We start from the raw sequence: 5697 nt of genomic DNA on the forward strand, positions 1-5697 counted from the left end.
CATGGGGTCGTGGTCCCTCGCCCTGGCTTTAGCATCAGACAGGCGGGCCCTGGGAGTCCAGCTGTGACACGAGCTATGTGACTTTGAGTGGGTTACTTTCTTTAACCACTTTCACTCTCAGGCGCCTCATCTGAGACAAATGGGGGTGGTCACATCCATCTCAGAGCATCACAAGCACACCCCAAGTAGAAGAGGAAGAAAGCCAAATTATATGAACCTAGCGACCGCCACATGTCTTCATTCCAGGTGTGCTGGGCTTTTCTGTTGAGGAAAACACTTGGGCTGGGTTGTGTCGGAGGAAAGCAGCCCGCGATCTTGTACTCACGCGTCTCCTCAGCCCCTTCTCTGCCCCCAGGCTGAGAGGAGCCCAGATGGAGACATTTGTTCAGAAGATCTACGTGTCTTTGTGTGATGGAATAATGGAAAGCTGATGTTTTCAGGGCGAGGTGGGGAGGAGAAGGCTCTTGGGAGGGAGAGCTGGCTGCAGGCAGGCCTCTGGCGGGCGGGGGGCAGGGCCTTTCCTGTGGCCACTCTCAGTTACTGCTCTAAGTGGTTCTATGATCGACTTAAAAAAATATGCACAACCTCAAAGTTGAGCGTTAAGTTTTATTTGGGGCAGAATGAGGACTATAGCCCGGGAGGCAGCATTTCAGAGAGCTCTGAAATACCTCTCCAAAGGGGCAGGGGGAAGGGCCGTATAGATGCGATTTGGGGGAGGGGGGAGGTGCATGCAGCCAGGCACGTATTTTTATAGAAGGTCGCTGCTGGTCTCATGAAGGTCACTGCTGGTCACGAGGAGCAGACGTCACCCTGAAGAATGTTAGTGTTTTTCGAGATACGAAGAGATGGGAGAATGGGACTCATAAAATCTTATCCTGAAAATATCTACCTATCTGGCTGTTCGGCCAGTTCTCCCAGAGCACAGAGGGCCTCACTCCTGCCCTCCACCCTGAGCTCCTTTCAGGGGGTGCTGAGGGTCGGCAGGTGCAGTGGCTCATGATTCAATCCACGCAGAGGCAGATGGCAGGTGCCCAACTGTGGTTCACGCTGTAACTGCTCTGTCTTGCCTCTGACCGTCAGTGAAAGTCTTCTGCACCAAATGGCCCTGTGTTGCGGGGCTTTTGGGACAAAAGAGCTTGACGTGTGGTGGAGCAAGAAGATGGCACGGTGAGGGGGCAGAAACCTGAGCTTGAATTCAGCTGGAGCAGGAATCCCTAAGGAAAAGGAGTCAGGAAAATGTCAGCCCAGCCCCCAAGGATGCTGGGAAATCCTGGGGAGAATAAGGATATCCCACAAAATCTGGTATGGAGGCTGGGGCTATTGACAGCAAGCACATTCCAAGAAAGCTGGTCAAAGTCAGGTAACGTGAAGATTCAATGAGAGAATGTACAGAAAACAATTAACTCAGAGCCCAACCTGAGAGCAGAACTCAACCACAGTTGGTGTCTTAGTCTTATTATGATTGATTTAATGGGCCATTTCCTCCTTTCTTCACCCTTCTGAACTTCAAGGACTCACAATCTACTTGAAAATTAGGATGTAGTCATTCATTTATTCTACAAATATTGATCAAATTCCTTCTGTGGAGGTTAAATCATTTCGGGCAGTGGTGATTATCATAGCTCATGTTTGTGGGCTTAGTATGTGCTAGGGATCGTGCTGAGTACTTTAGCTGGCTTGTTTCGTTTAATTGTCCCCACAGCCCTAGGGAGGAACAATTGTATCCCGCTGGGTACATGAGGAGGCTGAGGCTCAGTGCCCTTAAGTGACTTGCTCAGACTGTACAGCCAGCCGGTGGGAGAGCCCAAGCTTGAACCTAGGCAGTCGGATTTCAGTGCATTCCTTAAAACTGCCTACTGCAACTGTTTTTTTTGTTTGGGTTTTTTTCCTGTTTTCTTTTTAGTGCCACACCTGCAGCATAGGGAAGTTCTTGGGCTAGGGGTCGAATCAGAGCTGGGGCTGCCGGCCTATGCCATAGCCACAGCCACGCAGAATCTGAGTCACATCTGTGACCTACACTGCCACTTGCGGCAACACCAGATCCTTAACCCAGGGAGCGAGACCAGGGACCAAAGCTACAACCTCACGGATAGTACTCGAATCCTTCACCTAACCCACTGAGCCACAGCGGGGATTCCTGCACTGTTTTCGAATGCAGCTGACAGGCATGTGAGTTACTGCCTAGAAGGGGCAGGGATCCCGGGGGAGGGTCCTGTGCAGGTAAAACCTACAAGTACGGGTAGGATTCCCTTGCCTTCTCTTTCCTCCGCCCTCCTATTCCCACCCTAGCTCTGGGCGCTCAGGTTGGAGATGGCGCCAGCATCTGCTCATCACCTGGCTTGAGGTCTCCCCTTCTGTCTGCGCCCACCATTGGCAAGGAGAAGGGTGAAGCGAAAGAGAAAGAAAAGACCCACTGAACCAACCAGTAGACTCCTAGAAGCTGATTTTTGCCATAAGGCAGCACGACAGCAATAAATAAATCAGTCACGTGGGGGTGGGGTGGGGAAGGACTTTCTTATAATCAGCTATTAAAGGCTTGTACCACTTAATTAGTCTATTAATTAAAACTCTTCTCCTCCTTCCACATGTTATCAGCCTGCCAAGGCAGAGAAAACCTAAGGCCCCAGGGCCCGAGATAAGAGCAGAAAGACTGAAGTCCACACAGGATTCAAACAGCTGGGCCAGTGTGTGTTTTAAAAGCACAGCTCTTGGTGCCCGGGGGCAAATCCACCTGCTAGAACGACGGGAACGTTTATCCAAGAGCCAAAAGGCTGTTGTCTTTGTTGAACAAAAAGGGAAAAATGATTTTATCTTTAAAGAGGAACACCACCAGAGCCGCACACAGGGATCTGTGAAGGGCAGTTCCACTGGGTGTTCCCTGGGGCACTGGACACAGTGAGAAACAAACACGTTTTGGGCAAAGCAGAGTTATCAGAAGACCCTGGGGCTGAGGGATGCGTGTCCATCTCAGGGAACAGACCCATATGAAGTGCCTACGAGGTGCTAGGCGCCACCTCCACTCTTGGCGTCTGCGAACCCGCGTTTGATGATTTCAGTGACATTCTTAGAGTACCGGAGAGTTATTTCTGGGAGTGCCCCCAAAAGGAGCCCCCGAGGAGCTGTCCCAGCCGAGGTCACCAAAAGACGGCTGTTGAGCTCGTCCCCTCCTGTTCTGGGGCTCAGTGGTCCATGCCCTCTGCCCACCAAGAGCTCAGAAAAGCCTCTCATCACTGTGGCTGACCGAGTCACACAAACGCAAAGGGTCTGGAAACTCACAAGTCATTCCCGAGCAGTTCAAACAGGCTCTGAGCCCTGAAGCTCTCTCCGAGAAACGCACACTCTGCGTGCACGCGAATGAGGAAGAGCAGACGGGGGGAGGGGGGCAGGGGTCTCCACCAGCAACAACCCACCGGCCGCAGTCTGGTTATCTTGCTTAATGGCAGGCCACGAGCAAGCCCATTTTGCAAAATGGGGAACTGTGGCTCAGAGAGGTTAAGTCATTTGGCCAGGATTCCACAGGCAGTGACAAAGCACTTAGCACAAGCTCCGTAAATATTTGCTGACAGACAGAATTCGAAATAGGGAGGCAACAGAAGATCTCCAGCTTCTGGGAATTTCAGGGCCCTCGGGGGTCTGACTATGTGGTAAAAGGGAGCTGTTGATTGAGGCCACCCCTCCAGGCTGGGCGAGGGGCAGAGATGGGGCGTATGGGGCCAGCTCCAAGGTCAACTGCTCCTGAACCCAATTCTCCTGCCCAGATACCTGTCGTCCACCCTAACCCATCTCATCCCTCCATCGTCGCCCGCTGAAAAACCCTCCAGAAATGGTGAGTAGTGACATCGGTCAGCTGCCTGATCTTCCGGATGTCAAGCTGTGTGTCCCCACTTTGCGGATGGAGAGGAGGGGGGCAGTGGTCACAGGAAGCCCGGGCTCAGAAGCCGCGGCAGCTTCTGTTCCCTGGTAACGAGCTGGAGCTGGGTGACCTTAGGCAAATCGCTTTGCATTTTCCCCTCGGTTTCCTCATATGCAAAACAGGAAACGTCAGCCGCCTCCCTCCAAACGTTACTGTGAGGATTGAGTGAAGTAACACAATACTACTATTAGCTAGAGAGAGAGAGAACTGCGAAATGACAAAGTGCTTCCACGGAGATCGCTGGCAAGCTTCAGAGCAGCTCAGAGTATCATTACCCCTATTTTTTCCGTTGAGGAAATCAAAGACTCTGAAAGATTAAATTCCCTTGACAACAATGAGCCGTGCTGTCACTCAGAAGCAGCGGGCCTGGCCCCACCACATCTGACTGTGAGATCACACATCTGCCCCCGAGTCCCTCATGTGCGCCTTGTGTTGTGTTCAAGGCACTCATTCATCTAGGAAGAGACAAACATTTGTGTGCCTACCTGGCACCAGGTACTGTGCCTGGCACTGAGGACACGAATGCAGTGTTCCTAGCATGGCGGGCGGTCCCAGGGGAGGAAAAATCTGTGTGCTGAATGTGACAGCCGGGGTAGGACACGGTGACAGGAGGGAAGATGGAAGCACGAGTAGGACGCAGCCTCGCAGTGAGGGAACGGGGTTCTCACCCCAAGGTGTCTGGTACGAGTGAAGCACGAAGGGTGAGCAGGAAGGGGCAAAAGAGGAGGAGCGCGCGGGGGCGGAGGGTTCAGCTAAGGGCCAGAGCTTGGAGGCCCAAAGAGCCAGGTAAGGGCATTGGGCCTTCATCCTTCCTAAAGGCAGAGCTGCCAAAGCGTTTTCAGCAAGGAAGTGGTTGGTATTTTTGGAAGATCCTTCTGGCTGGGTTGTGGAGACTGGATCTGAGCCTGGTGAGGCTGGAGGCAGGTAGGCCAGCTAGGATGGAGAGAGATGCAGAAATTCAAGCAAGAAATAATGCCGGTCTGAGCTTGGGAGGGGGCCGCGGGGATGGAGAGAAGGGCAGTCTCTGAAATCGATCCAGGATGTGGTGACTGATGGGGAATGCATACGGAGGGAGCCCATGGAGGGAAGGAGACAAGGATGACACCAGTTTGCTTCTGGCAAGTGCAACTGGTGGGTGGCAGTGTCCCTTTTTAGACGAGGGGACATCTGGGGTGGAATATCTACTATCTGTCAGGGGCATCCTGCATGAACGTGTACCCCAACTTGATCTAGGGATCTTTACCTTATGTCTGTCTTGCCCAGAGGAGAAGATCAAATGATCCTACTAATTTGAGAATTCTGCTTGCCAGGTGCCAAGGTGTGCTTGTGGGGAATGCACGTTGATGGCGAAGCATCTGGGACCAGCGGCATCAGGTTCTTCTGGAGCAAAGGCATCTGTCATCCGGGGCCTCAACCCCGCTTCTCTTGGATTTGTGTTTGGCAGCACCTGTGGCCTATGGACGTTCCTGGTCTGGGGATCGAACCCATGCTCCTGCAGAGACAACACTGGCTCCTTAACCCATTGCACCAGAGAGGGAACTCCCCTTTGATTATTTAAGAGCTACCTGCCAAGGGCATATCTTGTAAGGCACCTTGGTAGTTGTAGAGGAGGAAACTGATCTTAAAAGAGTTTATAATCTAGAAGGAGCAATAAGACAACAACCACAAAAATAAGCACAGGTCCACATATATACAGTATTAACAGACATAAATGGCACAAAGAACATGCTCCCAGAAACCCACGACGGCCATGGATGACACCCCTGAAGGGGAAATCAGGGAGG

Source organism: Sus scrofa, chromosome 9 (genome assembly GCF_000003025.6).
Source record: "Sus scrofa isolate TJ Tabasco breed Duroc chromosome 9, Sscrofa11.1, whole genome shotgun sequence".
Taxonomy (NCBI): domain Eukaryota; kingdom Metazoa; phylum Chordata; class Mammalia; order Artiodactyla; family Suidae; genus Sus; species Sus scrofa.